The sequence below is a fragment of the Orbicella faveolata genome, unplaced genomic scaffold (assembly GCF_042242905.1).
Source record: "Orbicella faveolata isolate gen_17 unplaced genomic scaffold, um_ofav_v1 contig_35, whole genome shotgun sequence".
In the NCBI taxonomy this organism is placed as follows: domain Eukaryota; kingdom Metazoa; phylum Cnidaria; class Anthozoa; order Scleractinia; family Merulinidae; genus Orbicella; species Orbicella faveolata.
In genome coordinates this window covers 20,570,330-20,588,678 of record NW_028301564.1, presented here as the reverse complement: position 1 = coordinate 20,588,678, position 18,349 = coordinate 20,570,330, and the positions used below count along the sequence as shown (strand labels likewise).

Genomic DNA, 18,349 nt, shown 5'->3' with positions numbered 1-18,349 from the left:
GCTTAAGTTTCTCTAAGTGTAACAGTCGACAGGAGAGGATAAAGAGTTAGCCTCTTCCGGGCGTTCAGTTAGTTTGGGCGAAGCGCGAAAAACGGTGCGCGAAAAAATAAAACAGCGCGGCTTTTTTTATTTTTTCGCGCGCTATTTTTCGTGCTGCGCCCCAACTAACTGAACGCCTGGAGAAGTCTAATGAAGAGTAAGACAGCCAATCCCTATATAGATCTTATTCACAAGAATAAATAAATATGACTGAATTTATGAAAACCGTGTCAAGACCAAAACAGCCATATGCACTTTGATTGCACAACTCCAAAAGGCCTTAAAAATCACTCCAAGCGAAAAAAAAGTAATAATATAAAATAGAGAGAAGAGCAAGAAAAGGAAGATAACAGTGGAGGAGAAAAAAAGACTGACATTCCTGTTAATTTTTATATCGTCTATTTTGGAGAAACAGCCTCCATTTGGCGCGAAAATATGCTCGGATGTTTGTCCGCGGGCATTGTCTGTCTGAAGTGAACAGTTTTCCGAGAGTGTAGCGCGAGGAAAACTGTGAGCTTTGAGGAACAGATAATGTCCAAGGACAAATGTCTGAGCATATTTTCGCGCCAAATGGAAGCTATTGTGTTTATCATCCTTCAAATATTTTCGCAACACGCGAAGTTTTGAAAATTGGGGAATATCACTCGGATATTCCCCAGTTTTAGCAGGGGCATATTCAGTCACGTGACGCGTTTAGAACACTAACGCGCGAGCGAAAATATTTGATGGATTATAAGTGACAATGTATCTTTATTGGAGATTAACTCTCCTCTGATACTTCATCATCTCTTGTCTTCCATTGTCACGAAAGAATGAAACAAAAACAAAACGTTGACATGATTATTATTACGGACTTTGGAGCTTTATTTTCTTCATGATTATAATTGACGTATATTGCATGCACTATCAGTTACGCTATTGAGCTCTGAACGCAATTTAAAGTCGAATCATGTAAATAACAGGGAAAACTAAAAATGTGTTTGTTTAATACCAATAGTTTGAAGGGGTTGGAGATAAAAAACAAATAGTGCTATATAAAGTCAAACATTTAAAAAAGACGACACGCCTTTTAAATTTGTAAGACATGTTTCGAATACTCAGTATCCATCTTCAGTTAAAGGATGTCTACAAGTGAGTGACTTTATATAAAGTAGGTAACAAGAAGGTGTAAATTACAAAATGTAGAATAATAGTACAAATCAGTGAAAAAGTTACATAATACGTGAGGGATACAAAAAAGGTGCGAGTACAAATCTGTGAAATATACTGAATACAAATAGTAATTAAAGTGCCATATAAAGTAATATGAATTAATTACCCTTTTTATGACCCTCGTTTATGACGATATTTTTCACCATGGAGTAATTTTTATTATGCTTTACAATGAAGTTCTAGCTTTTTGGAACCGTTTGGCTTTCATTAACACGTTAGCGTGTGACTATGAGTTGAATGAAAGCTTTCAATCCGTGGCTTCATGTGACACTGTCTGTCTGTCTGCCTTTCCGTCTCTCTGTTTGCTTTGTTTGTTTGTTTGATCCTTTTGGTAACTGTCGGGGTTTTTTATCGATATTTTGTGCAGTTTGTGCTGTTTTATGAGAGCCTTATTGAGCCTTACGTTTTACTTTCACTAACAAACAAATGTAAATAGAGCGGTTTACAACTGTGTCGTCGAACCAAAACCAAAGCAATCCATATACTACTCACAGCGAATATTCACAAACTCGGCAACTCAGTTAGAATTGGCATCAAAAACACGTCTAACTAGCGCCAAGCCCAGGAAATCTCACGTACGTGATAAATTGGTAATTGGTTTCTGTTTGGTTCATTAGCTAGTGCGACTTTTCCCAGTAAAAACACGGAATCAAAAAGTGCTGTAGGCTAAACAAAAGCAATTACGGATTTCGTGGCATACCTGGAGACTAGCATGCAGTTAAGCGTTTTGACAAATTAAAAAAGAGATTGATTGATTGATTAACTGCCGGCAAGTTTAAAACGATTATTTGCTTGTTAAATACGGTTTTTGAATACGAAAGATTTGAAAAGGTTTCCGCGAGCTGCAAAGAAATTAACAAAACATGGGGAATTGTATTCCGTAGTGACGTCACAACATGGCTGCTGGCGTTCCCTATTATGGAAATAACCGCAAGAAAAGATGTCCGTCATGGCGGCTGTTAACTGCTGCAAAAGATGACCACAGTTTTTAGCTCACCTGTTTTCATCAATTGGTAGGAAAAAATTATCTTTTTGCTTTTCTTTTCGTCTATGGAAATCGTATGAATTTCCATAATTTTTAGTGGTTGTGTAAACCAGTATGAAATATGATCTTTAGCCTTCCATTCTCTTTTCTTGAAAGTAAAAAAAGGTAAAGCCTGTATACGGAGCAAGAGGTGGCCCATCAGTCTGGCGGTTATCTCTGGTTTCAGTAGCATGAAGCGACTAGGAGTATTTCTACTCCCCCCTGGAAAGGATGCTCTGCTTTTTTTTTTTTTTTTTTTTTTTTTTGAGTCCTGATTAAATCATGTTAAGATGTGGCCATCAATTGAAAACCGCTCTAAATACAAAACCAGAGGAAATTATTTTAATCATCGAATGAGTCAAGCGATCTTAGCCGTCCTGCTTGTCCGTAAACAACAATAGACGACACCACAAACAGCGTCAAAAATAACCAGAAGAAAATGCGATCGAGCGCACGAGCGATCTCCTTCCAGGCTTCTTGGTTTTCGTCTTCTTCATTAACAAGTTGGACGATGGAATAGGCAGTTGACGGCCGTTGCTCTTTTGGCAAATCAGCCGCTGGTGACTGCCTCCCCGCCTCTCCCAGCTCAACGTTATCGTTCTGGACCACCGTCGTGCCGGCGTTTTCTGCGCCAACTCTAAGAGTGGTTGGAGAGCCTAACCTGAAACTCTTGCGTGTCTTCTTTTTCCTGCAACCAATCCTGTTCAAAACTGAAATGTAAAAATAACAAATGGACCAGTTTAGTCAGTTTGGCCCAGTTTATTAATAATAATAATAATAATAATAATAATAATAATAATAATAATAATAATAAGTTACCGAACTATGCATATGTTTCGGCTTTTAGGGACGGACCATTAAATAAGTGATGGGGGGTGCTTGGGAAAAAACCAGAAAAACTTCATGCAAGGGAAAATGCCAAGAAAAAAAATTCGTGCAAAGAAGGTAACGAAAAAAAATCCTGCAGAAGAAGGTCCAATTGTGACTTTTATTTAATAGATAAAATTTGCCAGTGTCTATTAAAAATAATTCTTATTCAAAATATTCTTGGGGCCTTACCCCAGGCCCTGCTATATTATTATTAATAATAAATAAATAAAGACATTTAATAGTGTACTGGGCCGGGTTGTTCAAAGCCCGATTACGGTGGCCGAACACAGTTTTCGCGCGCGCTTTTGCTGATGCAATTCAGCGCGCGCACAAGGATTACAAGAAACAAACATGCCGTCAATAGAGCGATAATTTTATTTACTCAACACCCGCAGTATCTGTGCTATTTTTCTCTATAATTGAACGCAGTGTATTGATGGCTTTAGTCTTTTATCACAAATATATGTTAGAAAAGGTAAAGATGGAAAGAACTCAGCAATTCTCAGCTTTTTCTTTGTTACCGAAAGAACCCAGTTAAATGCAGCGCATGCGTAGTAAGTCAAAAAATTGCGATTGAATGAAAATTTGCACTCTCGGAAATACGCCCATTTCTCGAGAACCACTTATTAGAATTTCACGAAATTTGGCACGAAGATACTTTAGGAAATAAGTAACTGGAGTATTGAAAATAATTGAACTTTAACAAAGGAAACTCTAAATACTACAGTAAACCTTCAACAAGGGATAATTAAAGATCTCTCTGTTAAATTATTAGCAAAATGGCGTTAACTTAACAGCTTAACCATCAAAAAACCAAAGTTTGTGTTGTCAACTTGCTTGATGCTATTTTTGGCGACCGGGAGATGAAGGGTTTTAGAGAAAAAGGTGAATGAAACACAGGTATCAAAAACTGTGTCCAGCCACCTTAAGCTAACGCACGATTAGCAAGAATTTTGATTTCAGTTTTGTAACTTTTCGGTGAGGTTTTCTGTTTATAATGTTTGTCCTTCAGTTTTGAGCTTGACTAAGCTCAAACTACACAAAACAGTAAAAACATTTTTATACAAGAAAAATTAATACTTCAGTTAATTTTTAATCCCGGGTTAGCGTTAACCGGCTTTTGAACAACCCGGCCCTGAAGTGTTTCCCTCACACTGCATGAAATGACAAATATAAGGTGACATAAATTAATTCATACTACAATAGCCAGAAATGTCATTCAGAAATCAGCAATATTACCAGGCACGATATGAATAAACAAAAATCACTTTCGTCTTATTGAAAGGAGACAATTAGAACCTTGTTTTTGTTTCAAAGTACAGCTAGTGTACCTACAACATACACTGTATACTTTATTACAATAATAGTAATAATACACATGAAAAAATTACTCGATTCTGATTGGCTAAGAGCAGTGCAGTTCAAGTGTAACACCAGTGCAAAAAGTGTATCATCAGTGCAAAAAGTGTAACACCAGTGCAAATTACACATCGAAATTCTGGATTATGATTGACTGAAAGACAATAGGAACTTTTCTAAGAAAATAATATGACGTAAAATGATGACGAAAATTTTGTGTTGAAACTTTGAAAAACGTTTTCTCAAATGAGAAAAAATGGTTTCAAGAAAGATCTTCCGGCACTTCCTCCGCGCGAATTTTTTCATGTTTATATTATTAATAAGTAATTATACGGTTTTTCTCGTTCAATTTGGAGTTAATTTGCAGTTGTGAGTTTTTCAAAAAGCTGAAATTACACTCGCCGAAGCGGCTCGTGCAATTTCAGCTTTTTGAAAAACTCACTCGTGCAAATTAATTCCAAATTGAACTCGAAACCGTATGATTACCTATACAAATAATAAAATAAAATTGTAATAAATAAATATTAGAATTTGGTATCTTTATAAATATTCTATAAAATTATTTGTTCCCACAATAAAAATTAGAGGATGGATCTTATCCCCTTGAATAAGAATTCTATAGCTAGCTGTTATAGCCAATAGAAACCAGTCATTTTCGATCCCGCCACAAGGGTACACACTACGAGAAATTTGTGCCAAGCCGCAGAATGTTTACCATTCTCATATATGTACGACAGACGTACAGAGCAGTTTAGAAATACCGGCAACTGAGGAGATCGTCATGGAGGGTCGAAACCATGGTGTTGCCTGGTCTACGCCGAACAATGGCATATACAACACGCAAAACAGTCAACAGGACTCGTGCGTAAACCGGTACATTTGAATCATGTGGTGCCAGAACGACCAAAAGAGAAATAAACCTATACATCGAGCAAGAGAAACATAAGCTCGGTCAGACAGCTGCAAGAAACATAAGAATGTCTCTAGAGAAACGTATAGCTTTCTCGAAGTTGACGGTAAATTTCGTATTTTGTCCCTCAAAAGCAAATTCGTGGACACTTAAAAGCATATCTTGCAATAGAAATGAGCCTAAACAATGCATAAAAACATGGCAAGTTACAGAGGTATCAAACTCTACGAAGCGACACGCAGATAACAGCGGAAACCATGCAGACCTATGACCTATAGAAATTTCCCAAAGCACGATCTAACGGCTCAACTCTACTAAAAATTCCTCCTTATTACACAACATGAAGTGCCCTTCATAAACACGAGTGAAGCTACAAAAAAAAGGTCGAGTGACTAAACAGTGAACGGCAAATGTACAAATGCCACGAATTCTTGTAGGCTAGTCAACCCCATTTTACACAGAGGGGATGTTTTGGTGAATGGAGTATGGCATCATTATGATGGGCTATGGGAGAGGAATTCCAGAGAGGAATTACTAGAGGGCAGGGACTGAAAAAATGCACAGGGAAGCCGTCCACTCCAAGCGGCTTCCTCCGCTCTCACTGTGAGTACATTTTCGAAAAGAATTGGCATTAAAAAGTGGTCTGTATCCTTTGATCTGCTGTGAGTGTAGAATAATTTATAAAGCAAAACAACATAGATAATGAATCAAGATTTCACTGTTCAAAAAAAAGCAATATTTGTCTGAAAAAAAAAATTCGTGCAGCGGGTTTCACAAGAAAAAAAAATTTTCTGCACAAGCAGTGAGCGAAAAAAAAAAAAAAAATCGTGCAAGTTGAAAATTCCCCACCCCCCCCCCCCCCCATCCCCTTATCACTTTTCTAATGGTCCGTCCCTTTAAAGCAAATGTTATTAGTCGTCATATTGGTGAAAAAGAAGCGTATAGTTCTTTAGTTCCTTTTTTTCCCAGTTATCACATGGACGATGCTATCTTATCGTCACTTCGGAATAAGGCTCAATTCTCGAGAGTCAGTGAAGAGCTAACAGCCATATGTAACAAAGAGCTGTGTAAAAGATGACATTTTGTGTTATCCTATAGCACGGTTTATTATCATCATTAGAAAAGGTCGGCACGCGCGAGGGGACTAGTTTGGTCCCTGCTACTAGTCCTACGAATTCAAACAGGTTTGAATTTCTGGGACAAGTCCGTGCGACTTGTTCCTCAAAACGCTTCGTGTGAACTGTTCGTACGTGGGACAAGTTTCTGCGACCAGTCCCTTCGTGTAAACTCTTCAGGGGATTAGCTACAGGGACTAGTCCCCTCGTGTATGCCGACCTGTAATGTTTCCAGGCAACAGAGATTACAAGATCACATTTTGCAAAATCAACCACCAGCCTATAGCTAATAGCTTATCCCTGTAGCATAAAGCGACTAGGAGTATTTCTTCTCCCCCCTAGATGGGATGTTAGTCCATCGCAGGGCTACCCCCCAGCTTTCAATTCGCCGGTACCCATTTATACACGTGAGTGGAGATAGGCACTGTGAGAGTAAAGTGTCTTGCCCAGGAACACAACACAATGTCCCCGGCCAGGGCTGGAACCCGGACCGGTCGATCCGGAACCGAGCGCACCAACCATGAGGCCACAGGGCCTCGCACGAGTTTGACTACTCCTGGAGTGAATGTTACTAAACTAACCTGTAATGTAAGCCAGGTAGCGGGGTGGTTCTGAGGTAGCGTGGTGAGCCATCAATACGAGAACAGTTGCGGCCAGCGCCAGTCCAATCTCAAACATGATCACGATATAGTAAACCCCAATTAGGGGCAGTGTCTCCGACTGTTCCGGAAGCTGTTCAGTGACAACGAGCAGGTATACGCTGACAGCCAACAGAATGGTTGCACACAGGCCAATTCGCTCGCCGCTTTCCGCTGGAATGAAGAAACTCACCAGAACCAGCATGCCGATGATCATACAGGGAACGATCGAGAAGACAACAAAATGCGTGGGCCTCCGTCCGATGAAAAATGACAAGTCTACCTCGCGGAATGTTTGATCGCGACTGCGCTTGTACTCTCCTGCTTTGATCTCGATACTTCGCAGTGTCCAGTAACCATTAGATGTACTTAGTTTGAGATCTGAAGGAAAAAGTGGAAGTGAAAACGAATGGCGTTTTCTTTTACTAGATTTCGAAAGTGTTTGATGTTTATAAGCGTCTACGTAATTAAAAATCCTGTTCAAACTCGAAATCCTTGTCTTAATCGACAGCTCTACCTCGCAAATGGAGCATTCTCGGCTGTTCGCCACCCTCCAGCTTAGATCCGACATCTTGGATTTGTCTCTTGTTTTGTTATTAGTTGGTTAGTTAGTTAGTTAGTTAGTTAGTTAGTTAGTTAGTTAGTTAGTTAGTTAGTTAGTTTTTTTTTCCAGTAAAGTCAGAACTGAAAAAAACAAAGATTGATGTAAAATTAACTCGGAATTTCCAAAACGTACCAATTCTGCGATGCTACTCAGTGGAAAAATAAAGAGTATATAAAAAGAAATACAAGGACGAATTTTTCGTGATGGATTCACCATGGCAATATTTTACGACGTAGCGGGATAGTTACTATTTCAAAAATTTCTGCGAAGGATAAATCATCAAGAGTAATTTGTCTTTTAATAAATTGAGTAAAGCCTCTGGGGCTGGGGAATGGTGGCCATCATCCCCACCCCCCACCCCTTCGAGCGTCGGAGGGTTACATGTTGATATGAATTCAAAACGTTTGCTGATCCTTTGTAAAAGGGATCGAATGATGAAATACCCATTCTCGTAGTCATAAATAATTCACCAAGTTGAAACTGACAAAGGAAATCGTAATTGGCGTCCATTGAATATCTGATCTTAATTAGCACAGATTTTAAAATGTTTCTTCTTCGATCGTTTCTTCTTTATTTTTAGTTATGATTGAGAAGATAAAGAATACAATCGAGACCGTTTTTTGCCACATTCCATAGTTAGTCAAATATACTCCACTGATCGTTGTATCTTGAACTCTCTTCTCGGTGTTTGAAAATAAAATAGAGGGCGTTTTTTGTGTTTAATTGATAATTCCTAGTTTTCTGCGTTTATCCCGATGAAAATGAAACGTATCTGCAAGGATCTTAATTATTCTACCAATTTTTATGTATTCCTACCTTCCTCGGGATTTTCGCTCTCAATTTGTTTCGTGTCAATGTCCAAGATGGAGCTATCAGAGGTCAGCGATCGAAACACCATGTTACACCTCTGTTTGTCAAAAGGAAAGAACTGTACGTCGAGGGTGCAGGTACTCTTGAAAGTTGCAGGGGACAGCCACGTATTATTTCCGTCGCTCTTCAGTAGCACCCAACTTCGGAATTTTTCCAAGTGGCCTGCTTGAACAACCTCATCATCGGCACTAAAAGTAAATAGAAAAGGATAATTAAATTGCATGGACGGTCTGGGTATCAGCACTGCGCGATAAATACAGAGACGAAAATGTGGCGTGTTCTATTGAAGATCCACGAATCTTCCTAATTGGCTATCCATTGGTGTTCATTCGCTAAGAGATTTAGACACAGTGATGTACGCGTTGCTCTTGAAAGGGAAATTATCTTCGATTTGTGACTGTAAAATACACAATACTTTAGGTTTTGCAGTGGATCCTTCTGCTAAATTATTTACACGTCTTGCCCGCTTTTACATTCGCTGATGGAAAACGTAGATTTCTAGTCTAATTGCTAATTGAACATTTTAGTTTGGGACCGCTGTGTATTTTTTTACAAGTCGTGCTGTAGTTTCAAGGAACGTTAGTGGAATCATTGTAAGAATGAAATTTAGCCAATATAAATGAAGTTGTCTCGTGTTGAAGTTTTTCCACATTGAAGTCAGACTTGTCTATCGTTCGAGCATGATTTCGTAAAAAGGGTTCAGCTTCTTCTCATCAGCTGAAATGTCTGCTAAAGCACACTGACTTACTTGTTTTCCAGCACTATATCTGGAACCCATATTTCATTTGGATCCACAAGAATCTTTTGTATTCCGTCATAATCAGCAGGATTCCACCGGAGGTACGGGTTATTCTACTTCTTTAAAACAGTAGAAAAAAGAAGCATATAAGTCCGTTTTTTATTTTATGTTCAGCATCTATTTTGTCCTCCTAAAAGATGCCACGTTTTAAACTATGCAATTGCAAGTTTAGTTTCTCTTTGTTGGTTAGGTTATCTTACCTGCGTGATGATCGTTTCCGTGGTGATAACTTGATCTTTGTTGTTCTGAGAAATAAGCAAATTTTTTCCTATTAACTCTGCCGGCAGCAGTAACATTTCAAGTCAGCAATGGAAATTGGCTTTCGAATCAGATTAAAAATGATTCATAAAGATGTACAGGAATGCCGAGAGAATGGGACTAAAACCTCAGGCACTTGCGCATGCAGACTCTTGACTCGATTCGTCTTGGTATAATTGCACCACACCTTACGACTACTCCGTTAGATTTTCTGACATTATGGAAACGTTCTGTCCGTCAGTTTTCACGTTTTAAAAACCTCCTAAATATAACAACTATTTTAACACGAATCCAATTTCGTGGTTCGAAGCTGGACATATAAACGGATTCTACTTTATATGAGATTTTATCACCTACTGAGATGGAGACTAAAACGCTTGTGACATTTTGGGCCGATAATTTAAATGAATCATAAGTAAAACCTGGCTCAAAGAACTGCAGGTGAGTTATTTTCTATCGATGTTCAAAACTACCTCTAGAACCTAAAACTAAAGAAACCTCAGAGAATGACACTAAAGAGGTAGTAGAAACCAAAAGACTGGGTCTTAGGTGGATTGTAATACAAACAAAGAACTCGAACCATCCTGGAATTAGCTCCCTTAAGGTTAAATCGATCTTTAAATGAGGACTCGAAACACCATGAAAGCAACGTCTCGTAATCAGCACTCGCTGAATAACTACACGCGTTGAAACAGAGCGGTTTGACACTTCTGGGAAACTCCAAGATGTTTTAAGTTGCACATGATCTTCATTTTCGTTTTCAAATTGACCAAATCATCGTCAAGAAATGGGACTTTGAAATTGAGGACCATTGCACACTCTCACTTCATTTGGGCACTTTTAATTAAGACCTTGGCGAGTTTAAGTTTCGCATGCGTGATGTCTCACATTACGAACCTTTAGAACCATGCATTTCTTATCCTGGAGCTTTGTTCTAAAAACAGACGCAAACACTTACAGAATAACTTAACGTGAGCTGACAAAAGAGCAGAAGAGTGCACCACATCAAAATTAACCGAATATTGCTGTTTTCAACAGTATAGTTTAGTCTGGTAAAATACCATAACCATACGTTAAATTAATAGTAGATGGACCATCGTTTGCTTTGAGGGACGAAGTAACAGCAAGACACTGTGATCTCTTCGCGACAGCTATAGCTAAGTTGGAGTGCATTTCTTTGAGCTGATGCGGATCAGGATGGACTATTGAAGTTTACTTGCACCATGGCCCATCAAAAGAACGGAAGGTTCCGCTCTGGATAAGGATTCATCAGTTTCTTTAATGCACCATGATTAGAGTGACCTTAGATCATAAATCCTGATCCAAATCTTCGTAAAGGAGCATACATTTCTAAGATGTTGGGATATGATGTTGACTTACAACTTCAGTAAGGGCCTTGAGCTCCACATCAAAAAAGACATTCACGACATCTGATGGCTGTAACACCGGACGAACCATTTTGAAAGAGAATGGAAACAGATCATTCCTCAGGCGGAACTCAGCTGACTGTAGTATAAGTTGCTGCTGCTGTTGTCCTACTACGACTTCAAAACAAACAATACAATTGATTAGCGAAATAATAGCCCATTTCCGTGTTGACCTAAGGACCTCTATCAAAGCGAGGCTTGGTACACAACCATTCATATCAAAATGAGTTTAATTTGCATATGAAAGGATGGGCACCAAGACTCGCTTTGAGAAAGAGGCTTTAGCTCGGAAATGACCTATTCGATTCACTGAATCAGTATTTCATTCATTCATTGATTAATGTTCATTCATTTATTCACATGGTTTTGAGAAACCACACGCAAATTCCGCACTGGCTGCAAATAACGCTGGCTTATCTGGAAGAGTAGTAGAAAACCTAAATGGGCAATACAATTAACATGGAGCTCTACAAACGCTATATCATAGAAAGTGATACTATAACCTGCGAGCAGTCTCCCCTTTTAAGTCTCATGCACAAGCGAGCGGCGAAGAACGAGTCGGCGAGCAAGGTGATCGGGCAAGAAAAGAGTCTCGTGCGAAAGCGCGTGTGCTCTCCAACCGTGAGCCTGTTCGCAGGCTAGGGACACTTTGACGGCAAATTTGCTGCAATTTCGGTCTCAAAAGTGCTAAAATTATGACTAAGTACTTTCGTTCGTGCACCAAATGGTAAAGGAGAACGCCCGCACAAATTGTAACTTGTTTAAGCTATTTTTTTAAGACACGAGGACAAACTTTGAAAACTCCTGGCAGACTCTTTCAATTTGACATCACATCCTTGCGCATGCTTTACTCATTATATCATTATCATTTGTTATAACTTCAGTGCACCTATACAGTAATTGTTATCGAAGCGAGATCGGATACATTTGTTTTACACATGATAATAATAATAATAATAATAATGATAATAATAATAATAATAATAATAATGATAATAATAATAATAATAATAATAATAATATACTTTATCGCAACTCCCTACAAGGGTTATTCAGTTACATTACTACTTATAACTTACTTACAACCAACCTACTTGTAGAACTACTTCTAACCGAGATAAGAGATAATAATAATAATAATAATAATAATAATAGTAATAATAATTATAACTTTATTTAACTGTCAATTGTATTTAGCACTATTAAGGGCCCATTAACCGATCTTTTCGAGCCGTTGCTAGGGAAAATTTATTCTCATATAACCTCGTCATTTTTAGTCACTTCAGAGTTATTTCATGTGTTTTAACTTTTTCATGATCGGCAACACTAGTGATGACGTCATCAGGCCACGCCCATGGTCATGTGACTAATACTGAAAAAACGCAAAGGCTCCTAGGCAAATTACTTTATCGGAATTTTTTTCATTGATTTAATATTTTAATTTGAATCTTCATTACGCTATGCATAGATTTTGTTTCATTTCTAAATGGTCAGATTTTGAGAGAATTTCAAAATATTAGTAACTTCGTAATTTTCTGAGAAAACCATGATTTTGAAAAAGAAATGCATAGCTGTTTCCAACGTTGGTTTTAATCGAAATCCGTCAAAAAAGGCTGGATTTAAGAAAAAACCGTGTTTCCTTTAGCATTTAAAGAAACCGGAAGTGCGCCCGATATATATTGGAAGTTACCCTATCAGCGCGTGCGCAATTTACACTTCCAGCACACTTCGGTAAGATCACACAAAGCTACACAGAGTTAGTTTTTCTCCTTCTATTGCTCTTGTTTTTCTGTCTTTCTCTTATTTTGTCTTTGCTTGTACTTTTTTTACTTTGCATTTTGTGAAACACAAAGCCGATCTAAAATGTGGGCGAATTTGGAAGTTATTGAATTATTTTTATTTTCTGCGCTCAGGCTGACGTAAGTAACCGGAAGTGAAATTTCACCTCCCTAACAACGCGCGCGAGCGCGCGCATAGATCGGATAATGGGCCCTTACATGTGCTAATAACGTTAATTATGAAGAATCCCAACTGGTTGGAGGCTGACCAGATGGCTATTTACACAACGCGGTCGAGGAGTTGAACTACCAAGAACTACCGCTACCGAGAGCAAATCCAGCGCCCTAAACCACTCGGCTACGCCGTCTCACAATGAAAAAATGTCTTTTGTGTCTTGACTGCTTATGATAGTGCTCCTTTAACCTCCAGATATTCCTGTCAGAGAGAGGTCTCTTTATAGTAATTCCAAGGTCAGCTGAATTTAAAAAGCGTTGAGCTTTCTCATAAAGAAAACTAGACGCTCTAAGAGCGTTTACTCGGGCTTCGTACCACAGTATCAAATCGTACTTTACGAAAACGCGTATTGGACACAATAAAAGCAAATTAAAGAATCAGGATATTTTAGCAAAAGAGTTCCGCTTAAATATTTACTATTCAAGTTGCTTCGTTGAGTATCCTCCTCATTCTATCGCAAGTTGTGAGTTTGAACCATTTTGGTTCAAGAATGAGGCACAGCTGCCTACGCACTAATCGAGAAGTTGTTTGCATAGAATTTTCGAGGTCTTTTACAACTTATGGTGATTACTTTCTACATGCTAACAGAAATTGTACGAAGTTTGTTTGCTGGTCGTGGCGATCCGAGTAAATTGTGTAGCTGAACATCTTTGCCGTGTTGCGATCTTAAACTCTTTTCGAGAGTCATATCTCCTTTCGAGAGAGCCAAAACGAATCATGGTAAACGCCATCGCGAAAACAACGGTGCTGTGACTAGGTTCAAATTGCATTGCGCATAATTTGTATAAACTTTCAAGTTGCGTATTTTGTGGATAACTTCCAAGAATTTGCGACCCTTAACGCAGTTTATAAAGAAATATTCAAGCTACATATTTTTATTGAATCAAGGCAGGTGTATTTTTAAAAAAGGACTCTCATTTATAAGGGAAGATGCGGAATTCTGTTTTGCTATTTATTTTGGTTTCATGCTCGTCTAGTTCATGTCACGCAACATGATTTTCTTTTGCAGTCAGACACAGTTTTCTAAAAGAATTGGCGATTGCTAAGACTGCTAAATATATTTGAACTACTAGTGAAATAACTGGCTAAACTATCGTCAATGCAGATTTTCCTTATGACTTGGCAAGAACATTGGTCAATAATTCTGCACAATTCCCCGCACAATCGAAGGTTTAATTCTTCCGCACAATGTGCCTCCAAATTCACACGTTATTTTTTTTCCTGCACTCTACCAGAAAGTCAACTAACTTGGAGGTAAGATATTTAATTCAGTTACCGAAAGTCTTATCTTTACAACTTTGGGGATCGACATAGTTTGCGCGGTGCAAGAAACAAGTCGGCATGTTTTTAATGAGCTACGAGTCCAAAAACGTTTTCGTATTTAGCTCGTTTTATTGCAATATGATTTGTTTTACTGCAATGTTCTAAATAATAACAGCAGTAGCCACATACCGTCGTTGACTGCCTATTTTTTGCCAGTGTTTTCGTAGATTGAACTCATACCGCAATCGGCTCAGTTATTGTCTCACGAGAACGTTTCGAACGTGAACTTTGCTTACCTGGCTGGCTTTCAAGCAATATAATTCGTGGACCGGGCCCTTTCTGAAAACGATGGACATCTTTGTAGGTGAGATGAATGTATGAGGCGCGATTCTTGCCAAAACGTTCTTCGCAAAACACCGCATTCTGTCACGAAAAGCGAGCAATGTCGCGTTTCTCGTCCCCAGTTTCCATGGTCTACGCACGGAACGCCCCGGACCGCGACTCGCCTTTTGGCGACCAAAACGTCAGCATTCTAAGCTGAGACTCGGGCTCTCCTACGGAAGCCCGAGTACACCTTTTGCTGTTCATTTACAGAAAATAAACATTCATTTGTGTCCAAATTTCTTTCTTTATGGTCAATAAACTCTCATTAACACCAATATGACCTTCATTTGAGCGTAAGGAACGTTCGAGAATAACATTTACATATGCATTAACATTCAAAATCGTCAAAAGAAAACAATACCTTCATTTGACATTCATTGACTGTAAATGTATTTTCATTTTGGTCGAAAAAAAATTCGTTGTCGCGAAACGACAATCATTTACACTTTAGGACATTCAGTTTTCAACAAAAGACTTTCAATAACACAATTTGCATGAGAACTAACATTCAATTGCATTATTAGGCAACCATATCCATGAAGGTAACAATCTTTAATGCGGCGAGACAAACATTACAGCCATAATAACATTTATTTTTGAAAGATAGAATATCAAATTCGCTGAACGATTTATCCTTCAATTACCTCACTATTGAGGCATCGTGGCAAATACGTTTGCATGAAACGAAACCACTGTCCACATTTAGCTGCCGTAGTGGTACCAATATTTCGTTGTAGAGCTTGCTGCAACAGCTGCGTGCGATAATTTCACAGAGCAATTCCCTGGCGTCTTGCTTCGTCTCTTTTGACATCTTCAAAGGCCCTGACTATCCTTTCGCGGTGTTCAAATGGGATTCTATTTCTTCGTGGCATTTCTGGAGAAATCTAACTGTCACTATGACACACGTATACTGTAGTGCGCCCTCTGAGTTGTACACAAAAAGTTTCATAAGTGGCCGAATTTACATATATCTGGAAGGGGAGGATTGTGACAATATGTTTTAAAAAAAGTACATATGGTCCCTTGTTCTGTAATCAAAATTTCGAGGAAAATTGGGCGAGATATCTCTGTTCAAAAGAACTGCGCGAATGAGCGATTGTTTTCTCTTAATGTTTGGTGAAAACACGGTAATGTTTGTCTTACCGCACTAAAGATTGTTACCTTCATGGATATGGTTGCATAATAATGCAATTGATTGTGAGTTCTCATGCAAATTGTGTTATTGAAAGTCTTTTGTTGAAAACTGATTGTCCTAAAGTGTAAATGATTGTCGTTTCGAGACAACGAATTTTATTTCAACCAAAATGAAAATACATTTACAGTCAATGAATGTCAAATGAAGGTATTGTTTATCTTTTGATGATTTTGAATGTTAATACATATGTAAATGTTATTCTTGAACGTTTCTTACGCTCAAATGAAGGTCATATTTGTGTTAGTGAGAGTTTATTCACCATAATGAAAGAAATTTGGACACAAATGAATGTTTATTTTCTGTAAATGAACAGCAAAAGGTGCTAAAAACGTCGACTATTCAATTCTTCATTTATTCAATAACACTAACGATGTGCTAACTTATGCACACTTCTGCGGAAATGTAATATTATTTTTAGCTTTTTCCTTGTTTATGAGCAGCCTCGGGAAACGTTTGTGAAGCCTTGAAAGGCACGAGACATCTTATGAAAAACACTCCACGAAAACTTGTCTTTTCATCTCTCCATTTTCCAATTTTCCATTCGCGTTGCGACATTTCCATGTCATCATGGGAATCGTTGTCTCTATAGTTGTTAAATAATGTATGAATGTATCAATTTCCCAAGGAAAAAATTTTTAAGAAAGCCACCGATGTAAGAAGGTCAGTTCAAGGGTTCAGTAATTTACCTTTGCGTGTTGCTTCCAAAACACTGAGTTGTCTCAAGGAAAGAAATCTAACACATCAACTAAGTTTCCTGTTTGGTTGATCTGTTTATGCGGCCATCGCTTCTTGAACAATACAGTAAATCGTGTGACATTAGCTATTGGCTTTACCTGCTCCATTAAGTTTTGAAATTCAAATTGGAATTCGTGAATGGACACAGCTAGAACGCTATCGACTGCGACTGGCAGGGAGTGGAGTGGGTGTCCTAAGGAAAATACGTAAGCCTGGACCTTTTACCTAATCTAACAAGCTTACTCAGGCTAAAAAAAATAGAGTAATAAAATGTGATGATATGAATAAAAACGATTTAAACCCAAAGAAAAGTTGATGTCGGTACAGCTGTTTTAAAAGCGATGCATAAATAACATATTTTTCTGGCGTTTTTTGTTGTTGTTTTGTTTTGTTTTCTAAGGATGATTTTTGTTATCTTAGTAGAGAAACCACTTTTGAAGAGTTATATTTCAATTCTGGATTTTTTTAAAGTGCAAACAATGCAGTTGTTTATCGATTAATACCCAGCATCTTCAAACATTTCTTAGTTACCATGTCGTTAGTCAGTGAATCAAACCGAAATACAGACAGCAAAGGGATTGCCCAAGATCATGCCGAACAATATAAAACGTGATTGAATGGGGATGGGTTTTGGAATGGCAGTCAGCGAACAGCTCCGGCTTCCAACCCCGGTCAAACTTTTCTTGCACCTGTTTCAATGATTACCTTGGTCGTCCAGTGTTGCTAAACAAGTGATGCTAACGATATCCCGGCTGAAGTTTTTCACCATCTATGTATACAGCTTGAGCTATTAATCAATAACTGATTTCCTAGCGGTTCACGATCAACATGTTCTACGGTTCATAGAGCCTACAAAAATGATTGTTACGTGACAACTCAGAGCATATATTTCACTGTTGATGGCACGGAAAATATTTAAAATACAACTAGCAAACAACCTACAAAGGTTACATGGAGCAACTTGCAATGATAATGGAGGGCTGCATCATTCCAACCAAACTGTCAACCTTTGCTAGCCCTGTATCACAACATTTCACGGTTTCATACTGTGTAAGCATCCTTAATTGAAACCCAATGTTGTAGATCTCCAGTTAATTATAAAAAAAAACGGCTGAAAATTGTTACATTCATCTCTAACTTCAAGAGAAATCGAGCCCCAAACTTGTTCCGTAGTTGCTTGCACATAACATTCATTCGGGCGTTCTTCCAACAAACGTGATAAACTAACACAAATTTTCTGGTCACGAAAGCTCACAAAGGGAATAACGATTATTCATGCGTGCAGCTGCAATATTTTCTTTAAAAAAAAAAAAAAACGTTTAAAACAAAGTGAACTTACCACGTGAATTAAGAAATAAGAGCAAACAAAACTGAGCTAGCCACACCATTTCAGCCTTGCACGACGACGTTACACTATACAACAAGGAAAATAAACATTCACCGTGCGCTTTTATCATGTGTTGTTGTGGTCGCCTGACGTGTTTACGTAGTTGACCAGTCATTCTATTGATGATTATATGTTAGCATTAAATCAGTCGTAACAAGTGTCGAATTGTTTCAAAGGGAAATTGTTGGGCAATGACGAAGTCACGATATTTATAGAGCATAATGAGCGTTTAAAAATGTTGTTTTGA

The 18,349-nt window shown here is 38.2% G+C and overlaps 1 pseudogene across 1 annotated transcript; it reads right to left on the bottom strand.

The window, feature by feature from the left end:
* Positions 1–879: 879 nt before the first annotated feature.
* Positions 880–18,193, bottom strand: LOC110051468 (neuronal acetylcholine receptor subunit beta-3-like; annotated as a pseudogene). Its single transcript, XR_016201937.1, has 7 exons — positions 18,055–18,193; positions 11,079–11,242; positions 9,641–9,685; positions 9,390–9,499; positions 8,588–8,829; positions 7,111–7,548; positions 880–2,985 (listed from the first exon to the last, which is right to left on the bottom strand). The product of XR_016201937.1 is annotated as a neuronal acetylcholine receptor subunit beta-3-like (transcript).
* Positions 18,194–18,349: the final 156 nt, after the last annotated feature.